The sequence below is a fragment of the Narcine bancroftii genome, chromosome 4, assembly GCF_036971445.1.
Source record: "Narcine bancroftii isolate sNarBan1 chromosome 4, sNarBan1.hap1, whole genome shotgun sequence".
Taxonomy (NCBI): domain Eukaryota; kingdom Metazoa; phylum Chordata; class Chondrichthyes; order Torpediniformes; family Narcinidae; genus Narcine; species Narcine bancroftii.
The window spans coordinates 36,700,382-36,720,950 of record NC_091472.1 but is presented as its reverse complement, the minus strand read 5'-3'; the positions used below and the strand labels follow the sequence as shown (position 1 = coordinate 36,720,950).

General features: G+C 42.4%; 1 protein-coding gene and 1 long non-coding RNA gene across 13 annotated transcripts in view; one reads left to right on the top strand and one right to left on the bottom strand.

Annotated features, from left to right (window-relative positions):
• ppm1ba (protein phosphatase, Mg2+/Mn2+ dependent, 1Ba) overlaps positions 1 to 14,288 on the bottom strand; it is a 187,381-nt gene extending 173,093 nt beyond the window's left edge. For 5 of the 12 annotated variants that reach the window (XM_069931074.1, XM_069931077.1, XM_069931075.1 and 2 more), the window contains exon 1: positions 13,857 to 14,093. The gene's annotated coding sequence lies outside the window, so the exon portion shown is untranslated. The other 7 variants (XM_069931068.1, XM_069931066.1, XM_069931081.1 and 4 more) reach the window with 5 other exon arrangements.
• Positions 13,603 to 19,222, top strand: LOC138760466 (uncharacterized). Its single transcript, XR_011355626.1, has 3 exons — positions 13,603 to 13,727; positions 14,207 to 14,545; positions 18,733 to 19,222. It is a non-coding gene; the product is annotated as an uncharacterized lncRNA (long non-coding RNA).
• Positions 19,223 to 20,569: the final 1,347 nt, after the last annotated feature.

Genomic DNA, 20,569 nt, shown 5'->3' with positions numbered 1-20,569 from the left:
TTTGACCGCCGGGTCAAACTATTGAATTGGGGCCTTCGTATGCCAGTGGACCTTGGAGGTCTGGCACTGCGTGCAGCTCCTCGTCATTTGGGCTACCTCCTTCTTGAGCTTGTGCCACACAAACTGCTCTGCCACCATCTGCACCAATGTCTTGTCCAAGGGGTGTGCTAAATCGTGAACCATGCGGAAGGCCCGCAACCTCCACTGCAGTGGGACTATTGGGCGTGGAAAACCGGTGGAAACATCACAGTGTAGCGTGTCTGGGCTGCCCGGCAAACAGATGTCGTGGAGGCAGAGCCCTGTAATGGCAGTACAGAGGGCCTTTGTTTCTGCGTCTTCCCTCTGTGCCTGCGCCAACTGGGTGTAGTTTAGGCCAGGGGCAAGACTGTGGATTGCGGGTTGAGAGAGCGCATCTGCCATGACATTGTCTCTACCAGCCCTGTGCTGGATGTCGGTGGTGAACTCCGACACGTAGGAGAGGTGGCGTTGCTGGCGATCCGTTCAGAGATCTTTGGCCATTCCGAGGGCCTGTGTGAGTGGCTTGTGATCAGTGAATGCGGTGAACAGCCTGCCCTCCAGGAAGTACCGGAAATGTCGGATGGCCAGGTAGAGACCCTGGAGCTCCCTGTCGAAGATGCTGTACTTGAGGTCCAGAGGTCAAATGTGCCTGCTGAAGAAAGCCAGCAGACGCCACTGGCCATCAACTCATTGCTCCAGCATGCGCCCAACGGCTGTGGCTGAGGTGTCAACCGAGAGCGCGGTGTGGGCCTCTGAGCGCAGCTGGGCCAATAGTGTGGCGCTTGCCAGCATGTCCTTTGTTGCTGCGAAGGCGTCCTCCGCCCCTTCCAACCAAACCAGGATTTTGTCTTTTGCAGCGATCGTCAAGAATAACGGCCGCATGATATGGGCCACACTGGGGATGAACCGATGGTAAAAGTTTACCATACCAACAAACTCTTGCAGGCCCTTGAGGGTAGTGGGTTTTGGAAACTGATGCACGACTTTTCCTGGTGCCCAAGTGGCTCTGGACGCCAAGATGGTGTGTCCTAGGAAATGCAGTGTCTGCTTGCTGAACTGCCACTTGGCCTTGTTGACTGTGAGGCCAAATTCTGCCCAACGGGCAAACAGGATGTGGAGATGGACCTTGTGCTCCTTGTGGTCATGGCTGGCAATAAGAATGTCATCGAGGTATATGAACATGAAGTCCAGCTCCCTGCCCATTGCGACAATCAGGCGCTGGAAAGTCTGGGCCACGTTTTTAAGTCCAAAGGGCATCCACAAGAATTCAAACAGCCTGAACAGGGTGATGATCATGGTCTTACCAATGTCTTCAGGATGGACCAGGATCTGATGGTAGCCCCGTACCAGATTGACTTTCAAGAAGATCTGGGCGCCGTGCAGTTTTGCCGAAGTCTTGAATGTGCAGGATGGGATACTTATCCGGGGTAGTCATGTCGTTTAGGCGCTGATAATCCCTGCAGGTTTGCCAGCCCCCGGAAGACTTGGGGACCATGTGGAGAGGAGAGGCCCAGGGACTGTCGGACCGGCGGACAATCCCCAACTCCTGCAGGCAAGAGAACTCCTCTTTGGCCAGCTGTAGCTTCTCGGGCGGTAGTCATCTGTCCTTGGCGTGCAGCGGGGGGCCTTGCGTGGAGATGTGGTGACAGACCCAGTGCTGGGGCATGGTGGTGGTGAACTGCAGCTGCAAGATGGTGGGGAACTCAGAGTATGCTGGAATACTCGTCATGGCAGCTATCTCCAGCTTGCAGGCTTCCGTGGCATCTAGGCGGGCTGAGTGGAAAGTGCAAGCCTTGACTAGTTTTTTGCCCTTCACATCCACCAGCAGGCCATGTCCTCTGAGGAAGTCAGCCCCCAACAGCCCAGTACCCACTGAGGCCAGTACAAACCTCCAGTGGAACTTGTCTTTCCCAATCTCGATCTACGCCCTGCGGATGCCGGAGGTTTTGATGGGGGAGCCATTGGCTTCCTGCAAGGTGGGGCTCCATGCTCAGTTGCGGGTCTCGAGGGCGGTCAGGGGTAAGACTCTCAGTTCCACTCCGGTGTCCACCAGGAAATGCCGGCCGGTGGATTTATGCATGAGGCTGTTCGCATGACCAGCCGCCACAGCCATCAACAGCAGTTGGCCGAGTCATTTCCCTGAAAGATACAGGGCTGCCTACATTTACGAGCTTGAGCCCCCCCCCCCCCATTGTTGGTGGTAGAAGCACCAGGTAGGGTGGTGCTCCGCCGGCTTGTTCTTTTGGGGGGGGGGGGGGGGGGGGGGGGTGGTGGTGCTGTGACCGGCTGGGCCCTGGGCAGCTTAATTTTCCCTTTTGGTTCACCAGAGGGTGTCTGCTCAGGCCATGACTCGCCATGGGTCTGTGAAGTCCTTGTCTGGCAGCAGGAGCTGAATGTCTTCGGGCATCTTCTCCAAGAAGAAGCAGGGCTTGTGATCCTCTGCCATCGCCAGCATCTCATCCATCAGGGCCGACAGTGTTCTGTCTCCTAGACCATCTAGATGCAGGAGTCTGGAGGCGCACTGCTGTGGGGAGAGACCAAATGTGCCAAGAAGGAGGTTCTTGAGGGCAGGGTATTTACCCTCAGCCGGCTGGTCATGGATGAGGTTGTCCACCCAGGCCGCAGTCTCCTCGTCAAGTACGCTCATGACGTGGTAAAACATTGTGGCGTCTGAAGAAATGTTCCTGAGGCGAAATTGCACCTCTGCCTGCCCGAACCACTTATGTGGGCGATATGTCCAGAAGGGGTGCACACCGCAACAGTGGTGATCTCTGCGGGATCCATGGTGGGAGGCCAAAAAAAGTCTGGATTCGTCAGGATCACTAATGTAGCAGCAGCTACGATGAAGACCAACAACCACTACGTTGGAGGTTCTCAATGACAGTTTTATTCAAATCCCGTACGCACCCCTTGAAGGGCAATGAGCTCCGCCCCCGCGCAGATGGTGACATCATCACGGCTGCCTGAGGCGCACGTTGGGCTAAAGCCACGAGATGAGGTCCCCCAATGGCGCCATCTTCTCGTGGCTGCCCTGCCACGCAGCGGTACACACAGGGCCAGTTCGCCACGAGTATGTGTGCCGCCACAAGTTATTAGAATAGATAATAATTATAATCATTTATATGAATTGAACTATTTACCTTTGTTGTCTAAAATTAAACAGGATTTAAAAATCGGTGGAAAGATTTACCTATAACACTAATAGGATCTGTTAATTATGTTAAAATGAATATATTTTCCCATATTCAATACCTCTTTCAGTCTATTCCTTGTAAGATTCCTCAAATTTTTTTTTTAAAGATATGAATGCTTCGGTGAGGGAATTTTTGCGTAAAGGTAAAATGGCGAGGTTGTCATTACAGAAATGAACTTGGATGTATTAGGATTGCAACTTTCTCATTTACAGAATTATGAATTGGTACAGGTGAAATTTATTAATAGGATGTTTGAAGTGGATAAACGTTTGATATGAGCCAATATTGAATTATCTCAGATTGATGAGAAGACGATGGATCAGTTTATTTATAAATGGAATTCTCAGTTATTACAGATACAATTTACTAATGTTGAAACATTTAATGGAGTTATGGACTAAGAAAAATGAAATTATAGGTACTAAAGGTAAAATTTCAGCTAAAACTTTGTTTCAAAATAAGCTTTTTCCTTGTACATTTAATAATCAACTTTTGAAACTGTGGGAACAGAAAGGAATTAGATTGGTAGAAGATTGCTATGAAGCTGGATATTTTATTTTGTTTCAAAGAATGAAAGAGAAATACGAAATATCTTCAAATACTTTGTTTTCTTATTATCAAGTTAAACCACTGCTGCTGGATAATTTTGGGCATACGTTAGTTACATAGGCAATCTAAATTTGAAATCTTTCTTACCACCATCAGTATTTATATCAGAGATGTATGCTTTATTGCAATCTAAAATGCTTAAGCTGAATGTTTACAAATCTAAATTAAAATTGGAAAAAGATTTGTCCATATCTATTTCTAAGGATGCCTGGATGACCTTATGTGAGGATAGTATGACTAAAATTGTGAATGTCAGATTCAAATCCCTTTGGAATACATCTAACAAACTGGTCTACAAGTTCACAACTCTCCAAGAGGTTTCTCCTCATTGCAGCCCCTTAACATTTGACTGTGACCCCCTTGTTCTAGGCTTTCCAACAATGGAAACATTGCACTTGCATTAAACTTGCCTTGTCAGACTTTGTCGATCTTGGTAAGATCCCTCTCACATTCTCCCAAATTCCAATGAGTGTAACCCTAGCCCATCTGGTCTTTTTTCATGCATCAGTCCTGCCCTTGCAGGAATCAGTCTGGTGAGCATTTACTACACTCCCTCATTAGCAAGATTACGAGATCTAATAGCAGGATTCCTCAGATTAGGATACTAAAACTGCACAGAATACTCAAGGTGTGGCTTCACTAAGATCCTTTACAGCAAGATAGGTGAAGACAGATGGAAGGGGGAAGAAATGGGGAAAAAAGGAAGAAGCTAGGTGATAGGAAGAAGAAGCATTCTGTGAGGAGGAAAGAAAGGAAGCGAGTGGGCAACTGGAGAACAGAAAGTGTAAATGATGGGCAGGAGAGAGGGAAAGGGAGGGAAATGAGAAGAAGGAGGGATGGGGCCAGAGAGAAAAGGGAAGTCAAGGAGGAGGTGGGGATTTGGAAAAAATAAAGGAGGGAGTAGTGGAAATTGGAAGTCGATGTTGATGCTATCTGGAGGGAGACTGCCAAGAGAGAATACAAGATTCTATTCCTTCAATTTTTGCATGGCCCCACCCTGCCATTACAATGGGCCAATGGAAGACACGTCAGTATGTGAATAGGAAGCAGAATTAAAGTGGCTAGTCACCAATTGATCCTGGATCTTGCAAAGGTCCTCACCAAAGCAATCCCCCAAGCTGCATGCAGTCTCCCCAATGCAGAAGAGGACACACAAGATGCAGTAAATAACCCCTAAAGATTCACAGGTGATGCATTACTTCACTTGATGGAACTGTTTGGGGCCTTGAATGGTGGTGAAAGAGGGGGGTAGGTGCAGGTGTAGCACATGGTGTGGTCACAGGGAAAAGTGCCAGATGGAATGGGTGAACAAGGGAATCATGAGAGGTCAATCCCTCCAGAAAAGGGGGAGGGGAAGATAAAATGTGTCTGGTGGTGGGATCCAAAATAATGCCCAAAATAATTTGAGGGCAGGGAGTATGTTGGTAGCAAAGTTGATAAGATTTGCAAGCTCAGTGTGTGCAAGATGCACAACCAATGTAGTCATCAATGCAGTGCAGAACAACATGGGGTGTTTTGCCACTGTCGGATGGCAACATGGATTGTTCCACACAGGCAATGAACAGACAGGCAGAGCTGGGGCCTATGCAAGTATCTATTGCTTCCCCTTTGATCTGAAGAAAATGGAAGGAGTTGAAAGAAAAGTTGTTACGAGTGAATCCCTATTGACTGTGTCTTTGGTTGGTTGTATTAATGATAATATTAACAAAATTTTTTATATCTATTTCAAGCTGTCTCAATTTTTATTCCAAAATCTTATTTTGATAATATTGATTCTAAGACTTCATCTTATATTTGGAATGGTAAGGGGGCCAGATTGAATAAGCTTTACTTACAGAAACAAAAAAGATGGTGGTATGGCCTTACCAAATTTGAGATTATACTATACGGCAGTTAATATTAGTTTATATTATTTTTTGTATCCATTGCTTTGATAAATTTGATCATCCACTTTTGGTAGGTGTGAAATGGAAATCAGTTCAGAATTATTCCTTAGCTTCTTTTTTTTTAGGACCAGCATTACCTTTTAGACATTAAGTATATTTCCAATCCAATTACTAAACATTTATTACTTATTTGGTTTTTTTTGGACTAAAAAATTTTACCTTGACATTTTTAATTTTTTTTTCACACCATCTACTCTTGACCTTATTTGGAAGATTAAAGAAATTATCTCTTGTAGATTTATTCGCTGATGATGGTTTGATGCCTTTTAAACAACTTTCTACCAAATATAATTTACCATACAAGCATTTTTTTTTAAAGATATGTACAGATTAGAAATTTCCTGAATACGGTAATGTCCAATTATATTGTATTACAACAACCAGACTTACTTGACACTTTGTTCCAGTTAATCCCCTTTCAGAAAGGTTTAATTGGTACTCTTTATACTCATTAAATTTGAGATCAGTCCCCATGGATAAGATTCAACAAATATGGGAATCAGAACTTCAACTATCATTATCTCTCGAAACATGGAGGAGAATTACTAGACAAGTTAATACTTCTTCACTTTGTGCACGTCATTCTTTAATACAGTTTAAAATAGTTCATAGAGCTTATATGTCTCAGGATAATCTAGCGTGCATCTTTCCTCATACGAGGACTACTTGTGATAGATAGATGCAATACTAATGTGGCTTCATTGGCTCATATGTTTTGGTCATTTCCCGTGTTAGAAAAAGTGGAAAGATATTTTTAAAACTATCAATGATACTGGTTATTCAATTATGACCTAACCTCTTAACTGCTCTTTTGGAATTACAGATGCAAGTTGTTTACCTACTTCTACATATTGAGTTATATCTTTTTCTACACTATTAGCTAGTAGAGCCGTTTAACTTAAATGGAAAGTTATTCTCCTACATTATTTCAATGGCTTTCTCATGTTATGTCTTTCTTAAATCTAGAAAAAAATCAGAAGTCGTACTTTAGATGCAATTACTAAATTTGAAGAAGCAAGGAACCCATTTATTGATTACTTTCACAGGATGTAACGCATTATTCTACGAATTAACTCTTCCTTTCCAGATGCAAGATAATTCTTGCCATTTTTGTTATCTATAGATGTGGACCGGAGTTGCATTTTAAACTATTTGACAGATCCGTGGGATTGGTCACTCAGTATTTTTTTGGGGGGGATTTTTTTGTAGATTATTTGGGTTTTTAAAAAAATATATTATAAATATTCCATTATCTGTTTTCTTTGTCAGGAGAATTATTTCTAATATGTCACATTGTCACTCTTTGGAATTTATATTTATACTTATACTATGTTGGCCTGGACATACCATTTTAATTGTGTTATTTCTATTCTTGTGCTGTGTACATTATGAAATGTTAATAAAAGATTGAAAAAGAGTGAGTACCAGTTTGGCCAGTTGGAGGAGGATGGTGGTGGAGGGGAAGTGGTTAGGTATTTGCCAGGAGACCCTTGTGGCTTTCCTTTTGGGGAACAGAAGTAAACAGGGATTGCACATCCATTATGGACATCAGGAAGACAGGGCTGGAAAATGAAGTTGTTAAAGGTTTGCTCGAGCAGTTGGGGAGGGTTTAAACCAGTTTGGCAAGGAGGGAGTGGGAATCAGAATGTGAGTGTAGTGATTAGGATAGAAGGGAATCGGGGAGTTTGGGTTGAGAAAGAGGAAGTTAGAAAAAAGTCAAAAATAATGTGCAGCAAAGAAAGCAAAAAAGACAGGCAGGTGAAAAAACAGGATAATTTACTAAACAATAGAAAGACAGCTGAATCAGTAACACATATTGGTTGAAGAGTACTGTACTTGAATGCATTGTGCATTAGGAATAAAGTAGAGGACAGTTACACATTAAATGATATGACATTGTAGCCATCACCGAGACGGCTTAATGATGAACGTGATTGGGAGCTGAATGGCCAAGGGTACAGTGTACTGTACAGGAAGATAGGTTGAGAGGGTGGCCTGGCCACCCATTTAACAATGATGTTAAATCACTAGAAAGAAGGGACATAGGATCAGATGGGGTAGAATCCATATGGGTTGAGTTAAGAAATGGCAAGGGTAAAAGGACCCTATTGGCAGTTGTTTACAGGCCCCCAAACAGCAGCCAGGAAGTGGACTACGAGTTACAGCTGGAAATGGAAAAAGCATGTCATAAGAAAAATGTGAAAATAATTATGGGGGATTTTAACACAAGAGGATTGGGAAAGTCAGGAAGGTACTGGATCTCAGTTTGTAGAATGCCTAAGGGATGGCTTTTTGGAACAGCTTATTGATAAGCCCACCAAGGATCAGCAGTTTTATGTGGGTGATGTGTAATGAACCAGAGATGATTAGGAAGTTAAAGATAATGGAATCCTTAGGAAGTAGTGATCATAACGCAATTGAGTTCAGTTTCAAATATGAAAATGAAAAGCTAATATGAGGCATGTCATTATTTCATTGGAACAAAGGAAACTACAGAGTTATGAGAGAGGAACTGGCACAAATTAACTAGAAAATAAGCTATATGGGGGGGGGGGGGACAGCAGAGCAAAATTGGAGGATATTTATTTGCAGGATAGATATTCCAAGAAAAAAAATCATGAATGGAAAAATGACTCAAATGTGGGTAACGAGAAGTTACGACTAAAATAAGAACAAAAAGGAGGGCATACAAGGAAGCAAAAACTAGTGGAAACTTAAAAACTTAGAAAAAGACAAAGAAAGTCATTAAGAAAGATGAATTATGAAAGGAAGTTGGCAAATAACTTACAAAAGGATACAAAGTTTTTTTAAATATTTATTAAATGGGTACATATGGGACAATTGAAAATAATGCTGGAGAAATTATAATGGGTAACAAAGATGGCAGAAGAACTAAATGAGTATTTTGCATCAGTCTTCACTGAGGAAGACAATAGCAGTATATCTGATAGAGGTCTCAAGAAATAGAAATACAGTCAATATTACTAGAGAGGTCATGCTTGGTAAGCTAAATGGACTAAAATAGATACTGTAAATTTCCCAGACCGGATGAGATGCACCCATGGGTTCTGAAGGAGGTGGCTTTGGAGACTGTGGCGGCATTAGAATTGATTTTCCAGAAATCAATAGATTCTGGCATGGTTCCAGAGGATTGGAAAGTTGCAAATGTAGTTCAGTTTAAGAAAGGAGAGAGGCAGCAAAAAAAAAAAGGAAATTATAGGGCTTTTAGTCTTACATTAGTAGTTGTGAAGTTATTGGAGTCAATCTTCAAAGATAAGGTTATGAAATACGAAGAGGTGCATGGCATGATAGGTCCAAGCCAGCATGAGTTCATGAACAGAAGATCATGCGTGACCAACCTCATGGAATTCTTTGAGGAAATCTCAGATAGGATGGACACTGTGTATTTTTCAAAAGGTCTTCGATAAGGTGCCACATCAGAGGCTGCATAATTAGATGAGAGCCCATGGAATTACAGGAAATATATTAGATTTGGTGGAACACGCTGATAGGCAGGAAGAAAACGGTGGGAATAAAAGGATTGTGTTCTGGCTGGTTGCCAGTTACTAGTGGTGTTCCACAGGGGTCAGTGTTGGGGCTCCTATTTTTTTAAAAAACAGTATATATTGATAATTTAGATTATGGATTAAATGGTTTTGTGGCTAAATTTGCAGAAAGCTTCAAGATCAGTGGAGAAGTAAGTGTTGAAGAAACCAAAAAGTTGCAGAGAGATTTGGACAACTTAGCAGAGTAGGCAAAGAAATGCCAAATGAAATACAATGTTGAGAAAAGTACGAATGTATATTTTCTAAGAGGAAATAAACAGGCTGATTATTATTTGTGGAGAAAATTAGAAATTCAGAAGTGCAAAGGGACTTGGGGGTCCTTGTGCAGCATAACCTAAAAGTTAACCACCAGGTTGGATCATCAGTAAAAAAAACAAATGCTGTTTCAAGAGGAATAGCGTGTGAGAGTAAAGAGGAGTTGCTGAGGGTCTATGGTGCATTGGTGAGATCTCATTTGGAGTACTGTGTGCAGTTTTGGGCCCCTCATCTTAGAAGGGATGTAATAATGTTGGAGAGAACAGAAAAGATTTACCAGGATGGTTTCTGGAACACAGGGGCCCACATATGAGGGCATTTAGAGGTTCTTGGACTATATTCGTTGGAGTATAGAGGAATGAAAGGAGATCTCAGAAACATATTGAATGCTAAAAGGATTGGGCAGAGTAGATGTGAATAAGTTGTTTCCTTTGGTGGGTGTATTCAGGACAAGAGGGCATGGTCTTAGAATTGGAACGTACCCATTTACAACTGAGAAATTTCTTTAGCCAAAGGATCATGGATTTGTGGAATTTGTTGCCACATACAGCTGAGGAGGCCCAATCATTGGGGGAATTTAAAGGAGAGATTGACAGGTATCTAATTAGTCAAGGTATAAAGGGATTATGGGGAAAGGGCAGGAAATGGGAACTAGAAGTGAGAACAGTTTAGCCCAGGGTGAGTTTGCAGAGCATTTGATGGGCCAAATGGCCTACTTCTGTTCCTTCATTTTGTGATCTTGGAGAGAATGCAAGGTGTCACAGATGTAGTTGGGAAGGGGAACAAAATGGAGATGAGATAATGATGAAAACCCCAACTTGCTTATTTCTTTGATCCCATTCTTCCTACTCCTTTCCATCTCTTTCCTCTCCCCCACCATCTCTACCAACCTGTAACCCACACCTTCCTTCCTCCAGCTTCCCATTCCTTCCCCCTATCAAAGTGCATCTTCCTTAACCTCTTCCACATAGTTTTTTTTCCCCCATTTCTTCCTCTCTCCCACCTATATTCACCAATCATCTGCCAACCTGTGCTCCTTCCCCTTTTATTTGGTCATCTGATCATTTCTTGCAGGATTTCAGACCAAAACATCGATGATCTTATACCTTTCATGGATGCTGCCTGGCACACAAAGTTCCTACAACATTTTGTGAATGTACTATCTGTATCCTGTTACACAGTTCAAATATCCTATCACAACTTACCCTCCCAGCTATTTCTTTGTTGTCAGGTAACTTGGATATCTTGCACTCTGCTATCTCCTCCAGATTACTAATACAAGTAGGATTTAATAGGGGCCAAGAACTGATCCTTTGGGCACCCCACCAGTTACATCCTTCTAACTAGATAAATTTAATTTATTCTACATTTTGTTCAAAAACAAATCTATATCCCTTGTATTTAAAGCATGATCCTACTAATTACCCTCTCAAAATGAGTCATTATCTTGTACATCTCTTAATTCTTTCCCAAAAAAACAAAGAACCATTGCTTCACAAGTCTGAAGATTTAATTTTTCATGAGTCACTGGGAAGGACAGAACTTGTTCCCTAATCTTAATTGTCATTAAGTTGTAATGAACTGTCCTCTTAGATAATGCAGTCCTTTTGGAGAAGATACTCCCAAGGTGACTTTAGATAAGAATTTCAGGATTACACCCAGCAATGATAAACCAATATTATCTTTCCAAATCACTGTAGAAGAAAGCATGCAGGTTCAATATTCCCAGGGACCTGCACCTAAATTTAGGAACCAAAATTGAACATGATACTCAAGTGAGTGTTTTATATGACTTCATAATAACTTCCCTATTTCGTGTGAATACAACAGGGGCAGGCAACCTTTTACCATGCGTGGGTCAGTGGTTGAATGGCGGGCCGCAATGATGCTACCATAAATGAAATGCATCCCAAAACACAGACATTATGTAATTGAAGTTTTCGATGGTCTCTGCTTGAAGTATGTAATGTACAGTGTCTGAACAGAACTGACGATAATTTATCAAAAAATAATCCACAGGAAAAATTCAAGCAACGAGTTCAACCATATTCCTTCCAAAAACTGCAATGATGCATTTCAGGTCAGGGATAAATAAGAAATAGATAGAACATTACAGCACAGTGTAAGCCTTTCAGACTTCAATGTTGTGCCAACCTATCTATTCCTACCAAAAAAAATTCTAAACCCTTCCCTCCTCATAACCCTCTATTTTTCTTTCATCCATGTCCATGTGGCCCTAATGATTCAGCCTCCACCACCATCCCTGGCAAGGCATTCAAGGCACACACAACTCTGTTTAAAAAAAACATGATGTCTTCCTTAAACTTCACTCCCTTCACCTTGTCCAAGTGTCCTATCAGTGTAGCAGCAGACTGAAGTCATAATTGGGGGTGGGAATGAACCCAGAGTCGGGTGCAGCAGTTCCCCCAGCCCCCCACCCCTGGCCTCCACCACAAGGCCCCCTGTTCCCTGGGGCAGAATCACCAAGACCATCTACCCTCCGCAAATTTCCCCTCTGCCGCAGCAGGAGCCAAACCAGCTGGGTACCTGAGGGTGGATGAAGGCCTGCTCCGTGCAGCTGGCAGATGCAGGACGATGAGTTACACGTCAGGGAGTGGGCACCATCTGCTAATCGGCTCACGCCAAGCAATTGTCGACTCTCCCCATGTAAAAGGGCGCCTGCCAACTAACCCCACCGTCCACTAAACAGCTCTCGCTAAGCAATCATCACCACCCACCGCATTAAAGGGCTTGCGCCAACGGATTCCATGACCGCTAAAAAGTTTGCACCAAGCAATCATCACCACCTGCTGCATTAAAAGGCTAGTGTCAACCCCCAACTCGCTGCCTGCTAAATGGCTTGCACCAAGGAATGGTTGCCGCTCCCCACGTTAAAAGGCTCATGCTAACTGACCCCGCCATCTGCTAAATGGCACACACCAAGCAATCATTCACCACAATTAGTTATAGTAATATTTGGGATGACACAACTCTATCGTCATCAATATGCAAGTTTATGCTATGTTGTTGTTTTCAAAATTACAGTAGAACTTACATTTCAAAAGTAATATATTGGTGGAAAAAAAATTCAGAATATCCTAATAGACTTTAAATGTTGGATTCTCCTTTTTTCCTATTTCTTAAACAGTATGTAAACTTGTCATTTTACACTTGGCAAACATTTATCTTCAAACATGTATTCAGCATTCAGTGATGCTGTATATTTATTTATTCAGTTGACTTATTTTAGCTAAATTGTTTTTAAACAGTTTGTTTTTAATGCACTTGAATGATTACCACTTCCACACTCAATAACAACTCAAAAATTAGTTTTTTTTAAAAAAATGAACACTGTTTTTACACCCCACCCCAACGCACACTTTGGTGAGAGCCACAGCACCAATTTCATTATATCTCCAGATAGATCTAGATCTCTTAATCTAAATTGAGAAGTTTGAGTTTTCCCATTAATAAATGAACACCAAGGATCTTACAAAGTCATAAACACTGATACGGTGCACATCTTATTGGTCCACAACCTGGCCCACCACACAATAAGTTGTTGAGCTTATCAAATCCACCGAGATGATTGTTTATAGAATACATTAAATGCAACCAAGCATCTCCAGAATCTAAAGCTGTGAATTTTAAGGACATGACAGGAATATCATTAATGATGAGAGAAAAAAAATGCATGGATGACATACTCATTTGTATGTTTGCATTAAAAAATAAATTGGATTTAAAACCAATGGAAACACAGCACATTTAATACCTCATGAAGTCAGGGTTAAAGAACACCTTGATCCTGCTTTAACTCTATTCTCATTTCAAATGGAAATCTGAGACTATTACACACAAGAGATTGGCAATGACCTTTTGTCAGGTCTACCTGTTCCTCAGTTAAATGTCATTGTAAGCAACACATTATTCGGATAATTTGAACAATAATGCATTTGGAACACCTTTATCCTAAATCCGTTTTTGGCAACTGGCAAACCCCCTCCCCCACAACATACAAAGCGCGAATGGGACAGCCCTGGCTTGAATGTTGAGCCACACAAATGGTTTGGGCCTAGGCCCTGTCCCGAGCCGGATCTCCGGCGTGAGAAGCGGGCCGGGCGAGGAAGGAGTCTGGGGTGAGGCGAGGGCCGGGTGAGGGGAAACCGAGGCGAAGAGGTGGGAGGTGGGGGTGGGGGGGGGGGGGGGGGTTGGTAGACATCCATCGACACGGCGACTTCCCCACTTAGTGAAACACGGCTACTTACGCCTCTCTTTTTCCCTGCCTCTCTCGTGAAGTTCCCGATTTCAGATTCACACACACACGAGGTTAATTATTATTTTCTTTAAAATTCTTCAGGATCCTTGTTTATACCGTACTGTCACTCAGTCATGCCTGCAGCTGACAGCAGCGGACATTTTCGGACATTTTAATGACGTCTCAGGCGGACATCAAATCGGAGATTTTTTTTTGGCGGGGGGGGGGGGGCGTCGAAAAAAAGAAACCGACGCCACCAGTGCTCACCGCGCACTGGAGCTGCGGCTTGGGCGGGCGGGCACCTTCAACCAACTATGCAATCCAACTTGTGTGCGTTTTCGCCCTTCCCTCCCGCTCCAGACGACGGAAACTGATGCGGAACTTCGCCGAACCATTTTATACGTCAACCATATAATTGAGGTCGTCATTTTGAAGCCCGCCCCCTTTGCCAGCCGCCGTTTCTCATTGGTGCCAATGAGGCCAGCGCCCTCGCCGATTGGGCCGGACCGCCGGTCGATCAAGGGTTGAAGCTCATGACGAATGGGTCGTCGCCCAGCCGAGAGCATTGAGGCAATTTGGGCCCGGATGTTACTGGGATGAAATCACCAGGAGCCAATCCGAGTGGGTGATGTCAGTGTTGCAGCCACCATTGCTCCTTCCCACCCTCTCTCACCTGCCTCAGTCTGTGCGACAACCTGGGTAATGAGAAAATGTCACGTAGGTGATGATCAAAGAAACACCTAAAGCTTGTGATGATGCAGTTTAGAGCATTGCATTCTTCCCTTCAGCCAGAAGCTTTTCTTTTGATTACCGAGACGTGACGTGTTCAAATCTATTTTTAGGTCGTGCTGAAAAAGCCAAGGCAAATGCAGCGACCGCCGCTCTGAATGTTTTCATCTAAGGTGTTGTCAACCATTTTGTCGATTGGATCCCAATGTAAAACATTCACCGCAATGATCTGTTCTAGAAAGGCACAGCCCAGTCAGAAGGTGACCATTTGGAAGCCTTCGAGCCTGATGGCGAATTAAATTAATCCCGTCTGCCTGCACATGCTCCATCTCCATCCATGTTCTGCCTCCAACATCGCCCTTTCCCCACCGACTGAACTCGATGCCTTGCCCATCTTCTTTCAACATTCCCCCTCATCTTAAACTTTACATTTCCAACCTTTTCAAAGAAATACTTCAGTGCCTGTTCATAATGTTATCAAGTCCTATCATTTCTGCCCTCAGCCTCTGATGCTCCAGAGAAAACAATACCAGTTTGTCCAACTTCTACTCTAGTGAGGATGTAACTACTGTATTTCCTTTTACAGTTTGTTTCAAGGGTGCAATGTGTACCATTTGTAGGACTGGTTGGTAAATCATTGTTATTTTAAGGTTGAGGATTACATAATGTGACTGCCTGCTTTCTGATTTGGAACAACGTTTTGTGTGAATTTTTGCTGAAGCTGTGCAGGAAATTGCTGTTTTTTAAATAATTTAACAAAATAGCCTTATTAATTTGGATTACTATTTCTTCACTATCTTTGAGAAATAATGCGGATAAATGGCATCTGGATATTTTAATATCTAAATACTGAATGCTGAGCATGAACCTTCCTAATTGAGAAAATATATAAATGTGAACTAAGAGCTTGAACTATGTGGATTAGGTGAATGGCACATGATGAAACAAATAAAAAGATTTGAATAGTTGGATTACAAGGCTTGTAACTTGTCTGAGGACTGAAGCAGAAGGAAGACTTCACATTTTCTATTGATCTGGTTATCAAAGTTGAGATGTTTTTATATCTGAATGGTCACACAGCATTGTATCATACATAAAGATGTCAAATGAAATCATTGAAATACATTGCGCACTCTTTGCAATTTACCTGTAAAATGAAAAGGTTGACTTGCTTGTTCATGACAATAATAGCAGATACAAGTCATGTTTAAGAGACTTTTACATTGACACATGAATGTGCAGGAAATGAAGGGACATGAATTATGTGCCAGTAGAAGAGATTGAGCTGAATTGTGCATCATGTTTGGTGCAGATATTGTGGGCCAAAGAGCCTGTTCCTGTGCTGTACAGTTCTATATTCTATGTTCTGTAATGGATCTGTGTTAATACTAATACTTTGGTTAACGTTAAGCTATATTCCACATGAAAATGTCTTCGTAAAGTAAATTATAGAATTAAATATATTCTTAAAAACTTAGTTGTGGGCTGGTCCAGGTTTACACACACCCATACAATATATTGAGAAGTGAGGTGTTCTTTCAGAGTTGCAGCGTCTGGAAAGCAGAGCCATAATGGAATAGAAGTGTTCTTAATTGAAACTCAAGATGTGTATCTTAAAAACAATTGAGCCTCTTGAACAGAGATAAGGTCAGAGATTGCCATGGATATGAAGTGGTTTTGGAAAAGACGAGAAGTTTTGCAGAAATGAAACTAAAACTGTTAAGGATTCCAGTACATCGTCATGTGCTTTCTAAGAATTGAGACTGACCTCATTGATTATGTAAATGTCATATGATTTGGAGAAATATATTGTCAAATTCAGACATTTTTTTTGGAGCAGTTCAGAAGTCAAGACCCTGTGAACCCCACAAGAGTTGGAGCCTTGTGAAAGACAGGGTGGAATTACACTAACCATGATAGGTGCTGTTATTGTGTTATTCTTAATAAAAGGGGAATACAGAAAATAAGTGGATTTCAAAAGGGAAACCCATTTCCAACTGTTCTTTTGAAACTAAAGAGGGCAGCATCATCATGGAAGGAAACTCCATGACTCTTTAGAAGAAAACTGAAGAAGAAGAAGAAAACAACTTCCTGGAAAGACAGGACTTGTATTATCCTGTTCACAGGAGATACAACAGAAGTGGCTTTTAAATAAGATCAATTCTCATTTGTGTCACTCCTGTTTGAAGAATATCTCTGTGAAAGACAGCTCAAGAGAACCATGAGTTGAAAGAGATCTGAAAATATAATGTTTAAAAGTTCTTCAGAATTACTTCTGAACTGCGTTTCAAAAGGATCCTGAAGTCAACAAGATATTTGAAACTGGACTTTTAAAAGTGACTTTTTCAGAATCAAGTTTAAACTGTGATTGTTTTGGATTTTAATGAACATTCACATTTACAATTGCATATAGTGGGGTTAATTTAGAGTTAAGTTTAGAGATAAGTAAGAAATGTTATTAATGGTTTAATAAAACTTATTTTGAATTTACCATTGGTGAATTTTCCATTGCTGTTCTTTTAAAGGTTTATTAGTTCGTAATAGTTCTATGACATGCAACCAAGAACAGGAAAGCCTTTGATACTTGGCAAATTTCCACGAAAAGTGATGAAAATTTGCAGGACTTATTCACCAAAGATCAGAAACTTTCCGGAATATAGAAACTACCCTGAGCAAATAGGTACAATAGCTACATGAGACTGTTAATATTCAAGATTTCTTTATTTTCATGTACACAAAACACCTAAATTTGTTTTCCTTTGCCCTGTAAAGACATAAAAAGAGGTGTCTCTAGTCCAGTGCTGCAATCAAGATGAAAAAGAGAAAACAAGTCCCTTCAGAGATGTGGAGTGCCCATGGATCCTGCACCTCTTACATTGCCACAGCCCCCTTTAACTTCTGTGGGTCACAGCCCCCTGTCCAGTGGTAAACCCAAGCTCAAGACATCAGTCACCCTCCTTGGTCCAAGTTGCATAACCTTGAAACCATTGATAAATTTTAAAAAAAATGAAAATTAAAAGAGATGCAAATCAAGTCTCAAAATGTTGGATATCCATTAGCAGAACATACACTGATATGTAAGGCAAAGAAATTGCTGCCAGTATTGAAAATGCAGTAAACCCCTTGTTATGAACTAAACCAGCAGCCATAATGGAAATTCATCAAGACAATGGTATCTTCAAAACAATGATTTTTATTATTAATTATTAATAACATAACACTTCCTACTGTATGTGTATGTGTGGTAAAACCAAAATCATTACTGGTCAGGCCTAATTCTAAAGAGAGGATTTTAAAATTCAGTCACTTTTGTTTTGAAATTCAGATTCTTTAAATTGTTTCTCAACAGCATTTATGGAGTAAGTGTGAGACTTCTCAACTCATGACATTCTGGTAGAGTAGTTTTCAGAGAATTCTTCATACAAATAATTTCCCCCTCTTGCATGGAGGTTTCATTACTTGTGATTTCTACTCGATGATTTCACAAACCCAGGCAAGGGTTTGTAGAAATGGACACAGTAGAACTGCACTCTTTTGCAAATAGACAGTGAAGTAGCTCCTCTTCATTGTCGTATCTCCCATGATTAAAAAAGCATACAATATAGGACAGCACCCCTCTCTTTCTCTCTCTCTCTCTCTCTCTCTCTCTCTCTCTCTAGAGGCCACGGTATTTCAATCCTGTGTAACTTACAGGATGGTCAAGCATCTTCTTCAATGCTGTATTACCTACAAGATGGTAAGGCATTTTCACTTTCGTTTGAAATTAGTGTCTTAATATTCAACAATGCCTTCTGTCTTGGAGCTACCGAAGCACTCTGGTCCTTACGTCCAGAATGGGAAGCAGCTTTTCCCCCCAAGCCAACAGGCTCCTGAACTTCTAGTACAAATGTTCATAGAGCACTGTGGACTTTCAGTGTATATGTCTTAATACCTTAATGTGTTAACTGTTTTCCTAACTTATATCTATGTAAATATGCTCCTTGGTCCTGGAGAAATGCTATGCAAGCATGGTGTGAACGATAAATAAAGTTGACTTAAAGTGTCTTTACCACATGACATGACATCATTCCTGTCTTTTGATGTTTATCTCTTCAAAAGTTTTATGATCCAATTCCTCTGATAAGCCTGCTGACCCCAAACAATTTTTGTTTAAACAGATGCCATCTGAGTCTCCATGGACACTGTATTGTTCCATCTATCTGGGTACCTTACCAGCACATACTGGGGGTTCGCATACAGGAGGTGAACGTCCTTGACCAATGGGGCTGCCTTGTGCATTCTAACATCTTCTGGAGAAGCATCGGCCCTGACCAGAACAGACCAGCAGCGTGGTTCCTGATGCCAACCTAGGGAAGAAGAACAATTTTTCATGTGGTGTTGTGCTAGTTGCAGTGCAAAGTAGGAACCTGGAAGCATGCAGCGCTTCTGGAAGGACCTCTGGCCATTGGGATATGGGCATCCCTATCAGACCAAAAGGACTGCCTTCCAGATCGAACCCTCTCCACCTGCCCATTCCCGTGGGGGTTGTAGCTGGTGGTTCTGCTCATAGCTATGCCCCTGGAAAGGAAGTATTGCCGCAACTCCTCCCTCATGAAGGCAAAATCTCTGGTCACTATGAATATAATTGGGGTATCCAAACAGAGTGAATATTGTGTGGAGTGCTTTAATGACTGTGGATGTGGTCAGGTGGGGGCAGGGGATAGTGAATGGGAAACATGAGTACTTGTCCATGATACTCAGGAAGTAGATATTCCGATTCATGGACGGGAGGGGCCCCTTGAAGTCCTTGCTGAAATGTTTGAAGGGGTGAGTGGCCTTGATGAGGTGGGCTCTCTCTGGTCTGTAAAATTGTGGCTTGCTTTCTGCAAAGACTGGGCAATTGCGAGTCAGTTTCCTGGCTTCTTCCACTGAGTAGGGGAGGTTACAGGCTCTCACAAAATGGTAGTGCCTTGTGACCCTGGGGTGGCAGAAGCTATCATGGGGAGGGCATGGAGGCGATCAACTTGCACCCTGGTGCAGGTTCCCCTGGACAGGTGGTTCATTGATCTTGCCTGTCTGGTACAAGATTTCATAATTGCAGGCTCAATTCTCCACCTCATGATCTTGTCATTTTTGATTTTACCCCGCTGTTTATTGTTAAACATAAAAGCGACAGCTCTCTGGTCCATCAGTAAAGTGAATGGTCTGCTGGCCAAGTGGTGCCTCCAATGGCACACTGCCTCCACTATAGCTTGTGCTTCCTTCTCAATGGCAGAGTGCCTGCATTTGGGGGCTTGGAGGGTGCGGGGGAAAAATGCTACTGGTCTGCCAGCTTGGTTCAGTGTGGTGGCCAGAGCGAAGTTGGAGGCATCACTTGGAATGGGATAGATTAATCCGTGCTTTGGCAATCTCATCCCTGATGCCCTCGAAAGCCTCACGGGCTTCTGCTGATGGGGGAAATTTAGTGGTTTTCACTAGGGGTTGGGCCTTGTCTGCATAGTTGGGGATCCATTGGGCATAATTCAAGAAGAGCCCAGGCACCTTTTTAAAGCCTTGGGGTTCTGTGGCAGAGGTGGTTCCAGAAGGGGCAATATGCACTTGGGGTAAGGGCGATGCCAGCTGCTTGGTGCTAAACAGGCACTTTTTCTTATTGTATGTGAGATTGGGGGCCTTTGCAGTAGTCAGGAACCTCTACAGGTTCTCGTCGTGTTCCTTCTGGTCATGGCCACAGATGGTGACATTGTCCAGATATGGATACATAGCCTTTAGTTCATTGTCATCCACCGTGTTCCCTTTTGAACACCGAAACCCTATTCGTGAGGCCAAATAGGACCCATAGGAAATGATAGAGTCGGCCATTGGCCTCAAAGGCCGTGTGCGGCTGGTCTTTTGGGTGAATTGGGATTTGGTGGTATGCCGATTTGAGGTCTGTGGTTGAGAATACCCTGTATTTGGCGATCTAATTCAACATATCAGCTACGCGGGGCAAAGGGTAGGTGTCCAATAAGGTGAACC